Raw genomic sequence first — 16,912 nt, 5'->3', positions numbered from 1 at the left:
GCCATCGAGCCATAAGCCTTTTACTGGGAGAAAATATTCTAAGCTAGAAAAGAATGGATCTAAACATATTTCTCCAATAGAAGTCTGTGATGGTACAAATTGTTAATATGCTTAGCTTATAATGAAGAGATTGGAAGTTTAAGTCCACTCATAGGTGCTTTGGCAGAAAGACTTAGAAATGTACTATTGAAAAATCAATTATTGAAAATTCTAAGGTGCACTGTTGTTCACTGACATGAACAGTATAAGTTGGAATTGACTTAGAAGCAACTGGTACTGGTTATTCTTTCTCCATACCCTTTTGATCTGTATGCTGAGCAAATCATTCAAAAAGCTGAACTGTATGGAGAAATATGTGCATCAGATTAGGATGAAGATTCATTAACAACCTATGTATACAGATGACACACCCTTGCTTGCTGAAAGTGAGGAGCACTTAAAACTTGATGCAAATATCAAGGACTACAGTATTCTAAATGGATTACATCTCAACATCAAGAAAACAAAAATCTTCGCCACTGGGCTAGTAAGCAACATCATGATATATATATAGAAAAGATGGAAATTGCCAACAATTTCATCTCACTTAGATCCATAACACTCTTGGCAGCAGCAGTCAACAAATCAAAAAGTGTATTGCTTTGGTGAAATCTAATGGCAGGGAGCTCTCCAAATACTGAGAAGCAATGAAGTCAGTTTGAAAACTCAGATGTGCCTGATTTCAATCACTTGTTATACATCTGAAATTAGACCATGACTAAGGATGACAGAAGAAGAATTGATGCATCTTGGAGAAGGTGTAGCCAGAGTGCTCCTTGGAGGCAAAGGTGATGAAGCTTTGGCTCACATAGTTTGGGCATGTTGCTAGGAGGGGCCATTATTTGTAAAGGGATAGCACAGCATACTGGAAAGTCAACAAGAGAAAGAAAGACTCCACCACAACAAGATAAAGGTAAACAATCCAATTAAAAAATGGGCATAGGATATGAACAGACACTTCATCAAAGAAGACATTCAGACAGCCAACAAGCACATGAAGACATGTTCAAAATCCCTAGCTCTAAGAGAGATGCAAATCAAAACAACTATGAGATATCATCTCACCCCAGTCAGAATAGCAAAATTTAACAAAACAGCAAGCAACAAATGCCAGCGAGATTGTGGAGAAACTGGAACCCTTATTCACTGTTGGTGGAAGTGTAAAATGGTGCAACCACTGTGGAGGAGGTATGGTGCTTTCTCAAAAAGTTGCAAATAGAGATACCATTTGACCCAGCAATTCCAATACTGAGAATATACCCCAAAGAGACCATAACTGCCACCCAAGCAGATATACACACACCCATGTTTATCGCAGCTTTGTTCATAATAGCAAGGAGTTGGAAACAACCTAAGTGCCCATCAACAAACAAGTGGATAGAAAAGCTGTGGTATAGTCACACAATGGAATACTACACTGCAATGAAAAACAAAGAACTCATGCAATATTATTCAAAATGGGTGACCCTGGAGGACATTATGCTGAGTGAAATATCTCAGTCACACAGGGACAAATACTGCATAGTGCCACTGTTGTAAAACAGAACTGACATCAGGGTTGGGGGGAGGCTGAGAAAGATGAGGATAAATAAGGTGTACTGCATTAAAACAGATGAGGGAGAAAACTGTTTAAAAGGAATATGTCATTAGGTATTATTGTCATGACAGGAGTCTACAACGAAGGCTGCATAGTGGAGTGGATCCGGGGGGGCGGGGGGAGGGATTGTAAAACAATGAAAGAATTTTTCTTTTACTTTTCAAAGAGAAGGATTTACTGGGGGGTGGGGCAGGGAGAAACATGCAACCAGGAATGAATGGAAATCCAAAGTCTGTAAATTTTCATTAAAATTAATGATAATTAAAAAAAGAAAAGAAAGGAAGACTCTCCATGAGATGAGTTGGCTCAGTGACTTCAGCAATGCACTCAACTATGTCAGAGATGATAAGGATGGTTCAGGACAGGACAGTGTTCAGATCAGTTGTTCAAAGAGTCACTATGAGTCATACTCAACTCGAGGACACATAACAACAAGAATTCTTTTCTACTGAGAATAATTAAGCAGTAGAATGAGTGTTTGAGAATTGTCACATTTTGCATTACAGATGTAATCTGAAGTTGACATTAAATTCCCACAGGGAGAGAACTCAGTCTATGGAATGTTTACACAGAATGATGTCATCCATCTCTGTGAGTTAGCTATTCCCATCAGCAGCTATTATTTAATGACCACTTGAGAGATTTTTAACTTCTGTGGCTTCAGCAACTTTGCATACAGTGTTCTTTTTGGACCCAGATTGTCTTCCTCTACTTCCAGACTTGCTTCTTTCTCCATATGGCAACCTCTTACTAATTTATTAAGACTTATCCTTAACATTGCCTTTAAGGTAGAAGCTTTCTTTGATAGTCTCCACCCAGTCTGACAGAACCTAACATCACAACTTCAAGGCATCCATTCTTTTTCTGTCATCCTTAGTCATTGTCTAACTTTCATATACATTAACAATTGATTGAAAAGACCATGATTGACTCAGAAACACATTAGTGTTCGAGCTGACATCATTGCTCCTCAGTACTTTGGAGAGTCCCTGAAAGCACTTTCCCAATGCAGTATGTCTTTTGATTTCTTGACTGCTGGTGCCAAGGAGGTTGACTGTGGATCCAAGTAAGATGAAATTGTTGACTATTTCAATTTTTTTCTCCATAATTTTCTCCACCATAATGTTGCTTACCAGCCCGGTAGTGAGTCTTTTTTATATCTTCTTGATGTTGAGATGTGATTCTGTAGCTTTTGATCTCCTCCAGCAAGTGCTTCAAGCCAATTAACTAAATTACTCATTTAAAGCCACCAGGATAGAGTGGTCTTTGGAGAAGGACATCATGCTTAGAAGGGTGGATGAATAGTGTAGGAGAGGAAGATCCCAGATGAGATGGATTGTTATAGTAGCTGGGGTAATGGGAGGGGGGGCGGTGTCAGAACCAGTGAGATTGGCTCAGAACAGGGCAGGCTTCAGAGCTGTTGTACATAGGGTCTCAAGCTACTCTATGGCACATAACAACAATAACAAGAAGAAACAAAATATGACCTTGTGTCTATTCCATCTGAATTCAAAAATCATCTCAAGAATAGAGTTGAACAATTAAAAGAACTACATAAATGGGGAAATGTGCCCTATTCATGGATGTTGTTGTTGTTGTTGCCATTGAGTCATAGACAACTCATAGTGACCCTATGAACAAACAGCCTGAGCACTGTTCGTACATAGAATTTCCGGAGGCAAGCCATTTCAGAAGTGGATGCTGCTCCTGCTTCCAGTATTCATGGATAGGAAGAGTCAATATTGTAAAAAAAATAACAATCCTACCAAAAGCAATCTACATGTTTACACAATACCAATACAGATACCTAATTCATTTTTCAAATTGAAAGGGAAATTGTCAAGTTTATTTGGAGAGGAAAGAGACCCCAGAAAAGCAAAGCACTTCTGAAAAACAAAAATAAAATGGAAGGCATAGCACTTCCTGACCTCAAAACTACTACACAGCAGTAGTAACCAAAACAGAATGGTACTGATACAATGACAGGCACATGGAACAATGGAACAGAGTTGAGAATCCAGAAATGGACCCATCTATATATGGCTAACTCATATTTGACAAGTAAACAAAACCAACAAATGGTTCTGGCATAACTGGACTGCTTCCTGCAGAAAGCTGAAAAAGGATCCACATCTCACACCATACACAAAAATCAACTCAAGATGGATCAGAGACCAGGGAATAAAGCCCCAAACCATAAAGTTTCTAAGAGACAAACTGGGATCAAGCTTAGACGGCCTAGTCTGTGGTATAAAGAGTTTACCAAATACAACCAGAAATGCATAATCTGGAGAGGATAAAACTAATGAATGAGACCTTCTAAATATTAAATCCCCATGTGCATCAAACACTTTTTCCAGCAGAGTGGAAAGGAAACCTATTGACTAGGAAAAAAATTTGTCAATACCATTTCAGACAAGGGTCTCAGATCAAAAGTTTACAGAATCCTACAGGGTCTCTACAAGAAAAAGACTGATTATGCAATTACAAAATGGGCAAAAGACATGGAAAGACCTTTCACACACAGATATTTGGATGGCCAACAGGAACATGAAGAAATGCTCAAGATCACTGGCAATAAGAGAGATGCATATCAAATGTCTAACCACAAACAAATGGGTTGAGAAATTGTGGTACATTCACAAAATGGAATACTATGCAGCACACAGGAGCAATAACTTTGTAAATTATTACCTAACTTGGGAGATACTGGAGAACATTATACTGAGTGAACTAACTCAGTCCCTCAAGAATAAATACTGTATAAAACCATTATTGTAGAATGAATATAAGGATCCAAGAGGGGTGGGAGAGGTTGGAAGCAGATAGATAAGGATGTGCAGGGGGAAGGGGGGTGTTGTACAATTTGTTGCGTGGGGGGATGAGGTAAAATGAAAGAATTTGTTCTTGAAAACAAATTTTGTAAAGAAACTAGTTGTTGTTGTTAAGTGTCGTTGAGTCATAGGCAACTCATAGCGACCCTATGAATGAGAGACCTGAACACTTGTCTAATTTTCATCATTTCTCCACATTTATAGAGTCTCCAGATGCAAGCTATTTCAGAAGTGGATGCCACTGCTGCTTTCAAGCTTGTTTTAATAGGGGAGTTCCACCAACACTGTCCACCATGGGTAACTATTATTACATTTGATACATCAATGTCACAGTGTTTCGCATCACAGCAACCACAAATTACTTCTGTATAGCAAAAGGATAGACCAATGCTATACCACTTAGAAGAATGTTTGACCAAAAACAAAACACAACTTAAAAAGAAAACCACCACCCACAATGAAATACCATCTTACTCCAGTAGCAGTGGTAAAGTTTAACAGGACAGCAAGTAATAAATGTTGGAGAGGATGTGGCCAGGTAGGAACTCTTATACATTGTTGGTGTGATTGTAAAATGGTACAATCATTCTGGAAGGCAGTTTGGTTTACCCTCAGAAAGCTGAACATAGAACTTCCATATGACCCAGCTATTCCACTGTTTGGAATATACCCCCAGAAAATTAGAACTGAGGTACAAATGGAGACTCGTACACCAATGTTCAAAGCAGCATTATTCATCATGGCCAGAACATAGAAACAGCCCAATTGAGACATTATGATATATTCACACGATGAAATACTAACTACACAGCATACAGGAGCAATGATTTTGTAAATCACTACCTAACTTGGAAGGGACTGGAGAGCATTATGTTATGTAACTAACTTAGTCCTATAAGAACAAATACTGTATAAGACCATTATTGTAGAATGTGTGTGAGGATCCAAGGAGGGGAGAAGGAGGGAAAAAAGGTTGAGGATGGATGGGGGGTGGTGTATAATGATAGAGTTGCACAATATTAGAGGTGGAGTGTGGGGTGGGTAAAGATCCAGTGTAAAAACAAGGTACACAAATTTTGTAAGTAAACCAGTATAAAATTAAAATTTTATTTTTTTAAAAGAAAGAATAGGGTTGAGGCACTAAATACCAATGATTGAAGGTCAGATGGAGTTGACATTAAGGAGATCATCTAGGAAGAAAGTAAAAAAATCATTGCAAAGACGGGAGAAATAAAAGACTGAAAACAGTTGTCAGATGAGACTGAAAAAAAAATTGCACTAGAATGTTGGGAAATCAAAACAAAGAAGATAAATGGCAAAATACTAAGGCTGAATAGAAGATTTCAAAGGACAATGTGAGAAGACAAAATATTATAATGAAGTGTGCATAGAGCTGGAGTGAGAAAATAAAAATTGAGGAACTCACTTGACATTTCTCAAGCTGAAAAAATCAGGGGAAAAATTCAAGCCTCAAGTTGCATGGTGAAGGATATTATGGGCAAAATCTTGGACAATCCAGGAAGCAACAAAGGAAGATGGAGGGAATATACAGAATCTATATACCATTCATCTGCATAACACAGGTTATTGATGAGTCTTCCTCCCATCCTGATGCCATGTTCCTCATCATAGAGTCTAGGTTATCAGACACAATTTGCTCAACGTACAGATTGAATAGGTATGGAGAGAGAATAGAACCCTGACGCACTCCCTTCTTAATTTTAAACCATGCCGTGTTTCCCCGCTCTGTTTACACAACAGCCTCTTGGTCTAGGTATATATAGGTGCTCTCAGGAGCTCAATTAAGTGCTCTGGAATTCCCATTATTCTCAGTGTTAGCCACAACGTGCTATGATCCACAGTCAAATGCCTTTGCATAATCAATAAAACACAAATATATATTCTTCTGATATTCTCTACTTTCAGCCAGGATCCATCTGACATAAGTAACGATATTCCTGGTGCCGTGGCCTCTTCTAAATCCTGCTTCAACTCCTGGAAATTCCCTACCTATGTACTGTTCTAGCCATTTTAAATAATATTCAGTAGCATCTTGCTTGCATCTGATATTAATGATATTCAATAGTTTCCACATTTTGTTGGATTACCTTTCTTGGGAATGAGCTTGCTTGTTCAAAGTGAGGAAGAGTGAAACACTTGTTGCAAAAGATCAAGGAATGCAGCCCTCAATATAAATTGCACCTTAATGTCAAGAAAACAAAGATTCTTACCACGGAGAGGCACACGGCATCCTGGTGGATGAGGAAGAAGTTGAAACTGTCAACAATTTCATCTTAATTGGATCCACAATATTCAGGCCATAGTTTTTCTAATCACTTGCTATGCATCTGAAAGCTGGACAATGAATAGGGATAACAGAAGAATTATTGATGCTTTTGAGTTGTGGTTTTGGAAAGGAGCACTGAGCATTCCATGGACGCCCAAAAGAACAAACAAGTGTGTCTTGGAGAAAGTGCATCCAGAGTGCTCTTTGGAGGCAAAAATGGTGAGGCTTTGCCTCACTTATTTGGGGCATGTTGCTAGGAGGGGCTATTCCTTGGAGAGGGACATGATGCTTGAAAGAGGGTCGGCAAAGGAGAGGAAGACCCTTACCCAGGTAGGTGGACTGATACAGTGACTGATACAATGGATTCTAGTGTGTCAAGAAGTATGAAGGTGGCACAGGGTAGGACGGGGTTCAGATCAACTGTTCATAGTGTGGCTATGAGTTGTACTGAACTCAATGGGCCCTAACAACAACAATAACAACGTATACCATTACTGTTGTTGTTCATTGCTGAGGAGGCAGAAATAACTCATAGCTTACTGTTCAGAAGGTTTTCAGAGGCAGTAAATCTCATGGGAAAGAACCTGACGCTGCCAGACGGCTGTGACCATGAAGTTCAACCCTTTCGTTACCTCGGGCCGCAGCAAGAACCTCAAACGCCACTTCAGTGCCCCCTCGCATGTGTGCAGGAAGATCATGTCCTCCCCTCTGTCCGAGGAATTGTGGCAGAAGTACAATGTGTGCTCCATGCCCGTCTGCAAGGATGATGAGGTCCAGGTGGTGTGAGAACATTACAAAGGTCAGCAAACTGGCAAGGTAATCCAGGTGTACAGAAAGATGCCATCTACATCGAAAGAGTGCAGCGTGAGAAGGCTAATGGTACGACTGCATGTGGGCATCACTCAAGCAAGGTGCTTAAGGCTGAAATTGGATAAAGATCGGAAAAAAATTCTTAAACGTAAAGCCAAATCTTGGAAAGCTGGAAACGAGAAAGGCAAATACAAGGAAGACTGATTGAGAAAATGCAGGAATGAATGCAACCTGAAGAGCAACCACATTTTAACTAGATTTCCATCTGAGTATGCATTCTTGTTACGTTCCAAAATGACCCTCTCATTCAGAAGTGACTACAGATCTGCCTTGGCAATTTTTTAAATTCCTATTTTTAAGACTAAAAATTGGAAATGTTTTCCCATTAAAAAAAAAATCTCATTGGAGAGATTACCCATCTTTCTCCTGCAGAGCAGCTGGTGGATTCAAACCACTTCTCTTAGAGCTGGCAGTACAGCTCCTTATCATTAAGCCACCATATCTCACTATACATCATAGCAACCCTTTGAAACTATGTCATCTTCACAATATCCTCTGTGCTTAAATAAATTGTTGCAACTAATGCCAATCTATTGCATTGAGAGTCTTTCCCTTTTTCATTGACCATTGACTTTTTCAAGAACAATGTGCCCGTCTTGATACCGTGGTCCTCTGTAACCGAAACAATTTCCAATCACTTTGATTCTGAGAAGCATTCTGATTGCACTTCTTCTGAGACAGATAATCATGTTCTTTTGACAATTCATGGTATATTCGATATTATTCACCAACATCTTATTCAAAGGCATAATTTCTCTTACCTTCTTTATTCATTGTCCAATTTTCATGTGCGTGTAAAGCAATTAGAAGTATCAGAGCTTAACTCAGTCTACCTTAGTCTTTAAAGTGACATTTCGGCTCTTTTGCACTTTAAAGAGATCTTTGGCAGCAGATTTGTCCAATATAATACATTATTTGATTTCTTCACTGCTATTCCCATGGTGTTGTTTGTAGATCCAAGTAAAATGAAATCCTTGAGATCTTCAATCTTTTTCTTCTTTTCTTTACACTGAGGTACAATCCACACTGAAGATTGTAGTCTCTGAGTTCTACAGTAAATGCTTAACATAATCACTTTGAGGCAACAGGTTGTGTCATTTATGTATCACAGGCTGTTGATGAGTTTTCTTCCTTTAATCCTGATACTGTATTTTTTCTTCATATAGTTCAATTTCTTGTCTTATTTGCTCAGCATATAGATTGAACAGATATGATGAAAAGATAAAACCCTGGCACACACCTTCCCTGATCTGAAACCAAGTCCTATTTTCTTGTTCTATTTAAACTGCCCTGCACGAGAAGGATGTGCAACCTCCTTCCACTGGTTTCTAATGAGCATAATTAAGTGTTCTGCAATTCTCATTCTTCTCCGTGTTACCCATAATTTATTATTATTTGCATAGTCGAATTTCTTTGCAGAGTCAATAAAATGGAAGTAAATATTTCTGCTATTTTCTCCTTTCAGCCAAGATCCATCTGACAACAATAATGATACCCCTTGTTCTAAAGCTTCTTCTGAGTCCAGCTTGGATTTCTGGTAGTTCCTTACCAATGTACTCTTTAAATTGTTTTTTAAATTATCTTCAGAAAGATTATATTTGCATATGGTATTTCTGGGAGCTTTGGTGGCCTAATGGCAAGAAGCTGCACTATAATACCAAAGGCAGGTTGTTCAAGGCCATCAGCTGCTCTGTAGGAGAAGGACAGGCAGTCTCCTCCTGCACTATTAAATGCCTCTGAAAATCCAGAAGGTCAGCTATGGGTCCATTCCAACTCCATGGTACTCCCCACCACCTACAACATTGTATTTAAGGTTTTGTTTAATAATTTCTACATTTATTAGATCACCTCTTTTTCCCTCTGTTTTGGGGGAGAGGAGCACAAAAAATATGAATCTCTTTTAATTGATTTGCCTTCCAAATTTATTGGCATAACCAAGGGCTTTGTTTGTTGAAACCCCTTAATTGGTAGTCTGTAGACTCTTAGAGCCTTATTTTTAGCTAACGGCTTCAGTGCAGCTTTAACTTCTTCCTTCAATATCATTAGTTCGGGATTGTGTGCTACATCTTGACATGGTTGAGGGTTGAACAAATTTTTTTGGTACACTGATTCCTTTCGTTGCCTTCTGATTCTGTCTGCATCATTTAGTATTTTACTCAGAGTCCTTCAGTTTTTAATTCCAAGGCTTAATTAGTCTTGTTCCTTAATCTTGAAAAATGTGTATTCTTCCTTTTTGGTTTTCTAATGCCAAGTCCTTCCCATTTCACTATAATACTTATTTAGTCTTCTCAAGCTGCTCTTTGAAAGTTTGTTCAGGTATTTACTTCATTACTCCTTCCTTTCTCTCTAAGCAAGTTCCATAGTCTCACCTGACATCCATTTTGGTCTTTATTTTTGTTGACTTCTTGCTTTCTTAATTAATGATGTCCTCCCAAACTCATCTAGTCATTTTTTTACTAATTTTAATGAAAGTTTACAGAGACTTAGGGTTTCCATTAATTCATTGTTGCGCTTTTCTCCTTGCCAACCCTCTCCCCTCCAATTTTCTCTTCTCTTTGAAAAGTAAAAGAAAAATTCTTTCATTGTTATACAATCCCTCCCCCCAAGTCCACTCCACCATGCAGCCTTCATTTTGTACTCCTGTCATAACAATAATGCCTAGTCATGTATCCCTTTTAAACAGTTCTCTCCCTCATCTGTTGCAATGTAGTATACGTTATTTATTCCCTCTTTCTCAGTCTTCCTCAATCCCGAGGTAGGTCCCATTTTACAACAGTGGCCCTATGCAATATTTGTCCTCTTGTGACTGAGATATTTCATTCAGCACAATGTCCTCCAGGGTCTTTCAATACAGTATAGTATTCCCTTGTGTGAATATGCGAGAGCTTCTCTATCTATTGGTTTGTTGATGGGCACTTGTGTTGTTTCCAACTCTTTGCTATTGTGAACAAAGCCATAATAAACATGAGTGTGCATATATCTGCTTGGGTGGCAGTTATGGTTTCTTTAGGGTATATTCCCAGTAGTGAAATTGCTGGGTCAAATGGTATTTCTATTTGCAACTTTTGGAGAAAGCACCATACAGCTTTCCATAGTTGTTGCACTATTTTACACTCCCACCAACAGTGAATAAAGGTTCCAGTTTCTCCACAATCTCACCAGCATTAGATGTATGCTGTTCTGTTAAATTTTACTATTCTTCCTGGGATGAGATGATATCTCATAGTTGTTTTGATAATCTGGTCATTATTGTTCAAGGATGCAAAGCTCTACTGGAAATGGTCTCTAAATTCAGATGAAATTAACTCAAGCCCCTATGTTGCTTTTGTGAACTTTAAAAATTTTCTTAGGGGAGCTCTGGTGGCCTAGTGGCAAGAAGCTGCAACTACAATCCCAGAGGTGCATGGTTCGAATCCACCAGATGCTCTGCCGGGGAAGGAGGGGCAATCTCCTCCTGTACCAGTCAGATCTGATTTGACGGTACATGCACACAAAAATAATAAAATTAAAAAAAAAAAAAGAAAAAAATTTTCTTCAACTTCAGTTTGTACTTGTATGAGAGGAATGATGATAAGTTTCATAGGTAACCCCTGGGCTTGTTCTAATTATTGACTCTTCTCATAAACATAGTCAATGTATTGCATCAGGCAAGGTTGATGTGCATAATGACACTGATAGCTTTTTTAAAATATTGTAATGAGTAAGTCATTTATTGTATGAAATTATCTCATGCAATCTCTGGCTCTACTTCTATAACTAAATATTTTCCAATTATAAACTCTTCTTACTTGTTTCCAACTCTCACATTGTTGTCGTTGCTGATTGCCTTCAAGTTGAGCATAACCCATAGTGACCCTAAAAACAAAAGACCTGAAGCCCCCCTACAACTATCAACATTTATAAAAGTTCATAGAGTTTTTGAAGGCATGTTAATTAGGAAGTGGATGCCACTCCTGCTTCCAAACCTGTCATAGTACGTTATTGTTTTTATGTGCAATAGAGTAACCTGCGATGTATAGCAACCCTATACAGCAGCTCTGAACCCTTCCCTGTATTGAGCCAGTCTCACTAACTCCAACATAACAACCCCCTTCGCCACAATTACTATACCAGTCCATTTCATCTGAGGTCTCCCTCTCCTGCACTGTCCATCACCCTTCCTAGCATGATGTCTTTCTCCAAGGACCAATCTCTCCTGGACACATGGCAAAAGTCAGAGCTTCCTCAAAGGAAAGACTTGGTTTCACCCTCTCCAAGACAGACCTATTTGTTTTCTTGGCAGTCCATGGTATGTTCAAGAATCTTCTCCAGCACCACAACTAGAAAGTATCTATTCTTCTTCTATCATCCTTAGTCATTCTCCAGCTCTCTGAAGCATAGCAAGTAATTGAGAAGAACATGGCCTGGATTAGGCACATCTTTGTAGCTACACTGACATTGCTCTTCAGCACTCTGGAGAGGTACATGACAGCATATTTTCCCAATGTAATTTGTCTTTTGATTTCCTGACTACTGGTGTTAAAAGTGTTGATTGTGGGTCTGAACAAGTTGTAATTGCTAACAACCTCAATCTCTTTTCCATTCATCATGGTGCTGCCAGTTGACCCAGTGGTGAGAATCTTTTGTCTTCTTTTTTTTTTTTACTTGAAATTTATTTTTCTTTTAGATGGTTGGAGGGAACTTTACAAGAATCTGAAGCTCATAACTAGAAAGAAAGATAAATAAAATACAAAGCCAGTATTTTGTGGCAAAAATTCCAGAAAACACACTGAAAAAAATCTTTACAGTTTTGAAACGGCTTCATTTTTGTACATAATTACAAATTAATATACAGCTCGTGGGTTTTGACCCATCTTTTGTCTTCTTGATGTTGAGTTTCAATCCATATTGCAAGCTACAGTCCTTGACCTTTTGCAGCAAGTGCTTCAGGTCCTCCTCAGTTTCAGCAAGTAAGGTTTTTTTCAACAAGCAAGGTTGGGTCATCTTGATATATCATAAGTCGTTAATGAGTCTTCCTCCAATCCTGATGCCACACTCCTCCTCATAAAGCCCTGCTACCCGAATGATCTGTTCTGCATACAGATTGAAAAGGTACAGGGACAGGATGCATTTCTGATGCACTCCTTTCCTGATTTTGAACTATGCAGTATTTCCTTGCTGTGTTCTGAGGGCTGCTTCTTGGTCCATGTATAGGTTTCGTATAAGCATGATCAAGTGGTCTGAGATTCCCATTTTCCTCAAGGTTAGCCACAATTTATTGTGATCCACACAGTCAAATGCCTTTGCATAGTCAATGAAACACAGACATTCTTCTGGTACTCTGTGCTTTCTGCGAAGACCCATCTGACATTGGCAATAATGTCCCTAGTACCACAACCTCTTCTAAACCCAGCCTGTATTTCTGGTGGTTCTCTGTGAAGGTAGTGTTCAAGTCCTTCCTGAATAATCTTCAGCAGGATTTTGCTAGTGTGTGATATTAGTGATATTGTTCAATAATTTCCACACTGTTGTCAGGTGTATTTTGGAATGGGAATAAATATGGATCTCTTCCATTCAGTTGGCCAAGTGGTGATCCTCCAGATTTCTTGGCACAACTTGCTGAGCACATTCAGGGCAGCATCTGTTTGCTTGAATACATCAATTGGTATTCTGCATACCAATCACCAATTATTACTAATGTATCTTGATTGCATATTCAATCAATTTCCAACAGAAAAAATAGGTACAAATAATAAATTTCATCTTTGGTTTTAGTGTTTAGTGCATTGATTTGGGTAATAGTGGTACCAATGGTTTTCCTTATAGGTTCAAAGATATACTGCCACTGACAGCATTTTAATTCAGTATAGACCTTGAAATATTCTTTTTAATGATAAATGTATTCCCCCCCTTTGTCATTCCCAGCATAGTAGACCATGTTTTTTTGTGTGCCATTCAAGTTGCCTGCAACGCATAGCAACCCTGTGTACAGTAGCTTGGAACCTGGCCCTATCCTGAGCCAATCCTATTGCCTGCAACACACTTACTCTCATTATCCCAGTCACTGAGTCAATCCATCTCATCGGGAGTCTTCCTTTCCTGCATTGTTCCTCCACACTTTTAAGCATGATGTCCTTCTACAAGGACAGATCCCTCCTGGCAACATGCCCAAAGTATGTAAGGAGGAGCTTCATTTTGAAATTCCTTGTCTCCGAGGAGAAACTTTGTTGAAACCTCTCTAGAACAGACTTGTTTATTCTCTTAGCAGTCCATGGTATGCTCAATACTCTTCTCCAGCACCACAACTCAAAGGTTATCAATTCTTCTACTGTCATCCTTAGTCATTATCCATTGCTCTAATGCATAGTAAGTAATTGTAAAGACTATGGCTTGAATCAGATGCACCTTAGTCTCTAAATGAACATCATTGCTCTTCAGTACTCTTGAGATGTCCCTGACTGCAGATTTTCCCAGTGCAATGTGTCTTTTGAGTTTCTGACTACTGGTGTCAAGAGTGTTGATTGTGGAATCAAGCAAGCTGAAATTGTTAACAATCTCAATCTTTTCATCTCTTACAATGTTGTCAATTTGCCTAGTGGTGAGAATCTTTGTTTACTTGATATTACGCTTCAATTGATATTGAAGATTGCAGTCCTTAACCTTCTGCAGCAAATGCCTCAGGTCCTCCTCAGTTTTGGCAGACAAGGTTGTTTCATCTGCTTAATGTAAGTTGTTGATGAATCTTCCTCCAATCTTGACGCCACAATCCTCCTCAAAGGGCCCAGTCTCCTGGATGATCTGTTCTATATATAGATTGAGAAGTTATGGAGCTAGGATGCATCCCTGATGTCTCTTTCTGATTTTGAACCGTGCTGTGTTTCCTTGCTCTGTTCTGATCACTGCTTCCTGATCCAAGTATAGGTTTTGCATAAGCACAACCAAGTATTCTGCAATTCACATTCTTCTCAAGGTTAGTCACAATTTGTTGTGATTCACACAGTCAAATGACTTTGTATAGCCAGTGAAACAGAGATAGACATTCCTCTGGTACTCTCTGCTTTCAGCTAAGATCCATCTAACATTGCTTATAGTACCACCACCTCTTCTGAACACAGCTTGCATATCTGGCATTTCTCTGCTGTTATACTGTTTCAGTTGTTTTTTATAATCTTCAGCAGGATCTGTTTGATAATTTCCACACTCAATCAGATCACCATTTTTTTTCTTTAATGGGAATAAATATAGACCTCTTCCAGCTGGCCAGTTACTTGTCCCCCAGTTGTCATCCAGATTTCTTTTCATAACCTGGTGAGTGCATCCAGGGCACCATATTCATTGCTATGCCATCAATTCTTAGTGCTTTTTCCCCCCTACTTTTTTCGAGCTTGAACTTCTTCCTTCATCACCATTGCCTCTTGATTTTATGTTGTTTCATTAAATTCTACTGTGTCAGACAATTTTTTTATACAGTGACTGTGTACTCTTTCTGTCTTCTTTTGATGCTTCCTGGGTTCTCAGAGTATGTATTGGCTATTTTTACTACGGGTTGACTGGGCCACACACTCTTTTCGGAGCTGTTCACTGCATGGTAGAACCTGGTGCCCTACCTCCACAGTCGCCTCAACCACTACCACCACCACACCACTATGACCACCACAGACCCCTGCCCAGCAGCTGCTGCCTGTGTGGCCACCAACTCATGGCTAGCTGTGTAATTAGGCCACAGTCTTCAATGAGTTAACATATTCCTCAGCTCTGTGATGTTTATGGAGTTTCTGAAGGGCATGGAGATTATTTCCAGGCACAACATGGCTTCTAATGCAGAAGTGAACTGTAGAAATTCATTCTTGCTCGCCCAAGAAGCCTTGATGCTTCCTGGGTCATTCAACATTCTACACACAGCACCCTAAGTATTGAAACTTTAGGCTTGAATTTATTCTTCAGTTCCTTTAGCTTAAGAAATACTGAGCTAATTCATCCTTTTTTCTTTTCCAATCCAGCTCTTCACACTTTCATAATACTTAGCTTTGTCCTCCCATGCTGCCCTTTGAATCGTCTTGATTTCTTCCCTTTGCTTTGGCTTCTTGGTGCTCTAGTGCAATATTCAGAGTCTCTTTTGATACTCATCTTGGTCTTTTCTTCCTCCTCTGTATTTGTAATAACCTTTTGCATTCTTCATGGATGATATTCTTGATATTCTCCCACAGCTCATCTGCTCTTTGTCCATTAGTGTCCAAGGCCTCAAATCTGTTCCTGAGATGGTCTTTAAATTCAGATGGAATAGACTAGAGATCAAACTTTAGTTATTGTGGATTTGACTTTCTTTTCTTTAGCTTCAGTTTGAAATTGCATGTGAGTAGTTAATAATCTGTTCCACAATCAACACTTGGCCTACTTTACACATTGAGCTTCTCCAACAGTTTTTTTCCACAGTTGTAGTCAATTGAATTTCTGTGTAGACCATCAGGTAAAATCCATGTATATAGTCACTATTTGTGTTTCTTATAAAAAGTATTTGCAATGAATAAATCATTGCACAGAATTCCATCATTCTATCCAGGCTCATTTCTGTCACCAAGTCCATGCTTCCCAATTACCAATTCTTCTTCCCTGTTCTCAACTTTTGCATTCCAGTAACCCTTTATTATTAGTGCATCTTGGTTGCATGTCCTATCGAGTCCCAATGCAAAAGTTGGTAGAGGTCATTTACTTCCTCCTCTTTGGCTCTGGTTGTTGGTGCATCTATTTGAATGATAGTAGTATTCACAGGTCTACCTTGTATACATATGGATATTATCTTGTCACTCACAACACTGTACTTCGGGATGGATCTAGAAATGGTCTTTTTGAATATGAATGTGTCCCTGTTTTCCCCTCACATTTTTATTTCCAGCATTGTCTGATTCAAAATGTCCCAATCCATTTCATTTCACCAATGTCAATACTTACATGTTCCAGATCATATGATCCTTCAATTCACAGTGGAAAATATCAGTCCATTTCAGGTCACTATTGCCTAGGAAGTAGATATTTATGTGTTTCATTTAATTTTTTTACAACTCCAAGTTTTCCTAGATTCATACTTTGTACATTCCACATTCCAAATATTAATGGATATTTGTAGCTGTTCCTTCTCACGCTGAGTCCTGCCATATTGACAAATGAAGGTCTTTCACTGTCTGAAAGATTTTCTCTATGCAAGTCATTAAGGTATAATGTAATTTGAGGAGGAAATACTTTTCCAGTCATATTTTTAATACCATCAAACCTCAGAGCATCATCTTCCTGCACTATATCAGGCAATGT

The 16,912-nt window shown here is 38.9% G+C and overlaps 1 pseudogene; it reads left to right on the top strand.

Annotated features, from left to right (window-relative positions):
- The first annotated feature begins 7,366 nt into the window (after positions 1–7,366).
- On the top strand, positions 7,367–7,771 carry LOC102854258 (annotated as a pseudogene).
- Positions 7,772–16,912: the final 9,141 nt, after the last annotated feature.

Source organism: Elephantulus edwardii, unplaced genomic scaffold (assembly GCF_000299155.1).
Source record: "Elephantulus edwardii isolate Elephantulus edwardi_28Jun2011 unplaced genomic scaffold, EleEdw1.0 scaffold00049, whole genome shotgun sequence".
NCBI lineage: Eukaryota > Metazoa > Chordata > Mammalia > Macroscelidea > Macroscelididae > Elephantulus > Elephantulus edwardii.
Note: the sequence above shows the minus strand (reverse complement) of the source record. Positions and strands in the feature narration are given on the sequence as shown.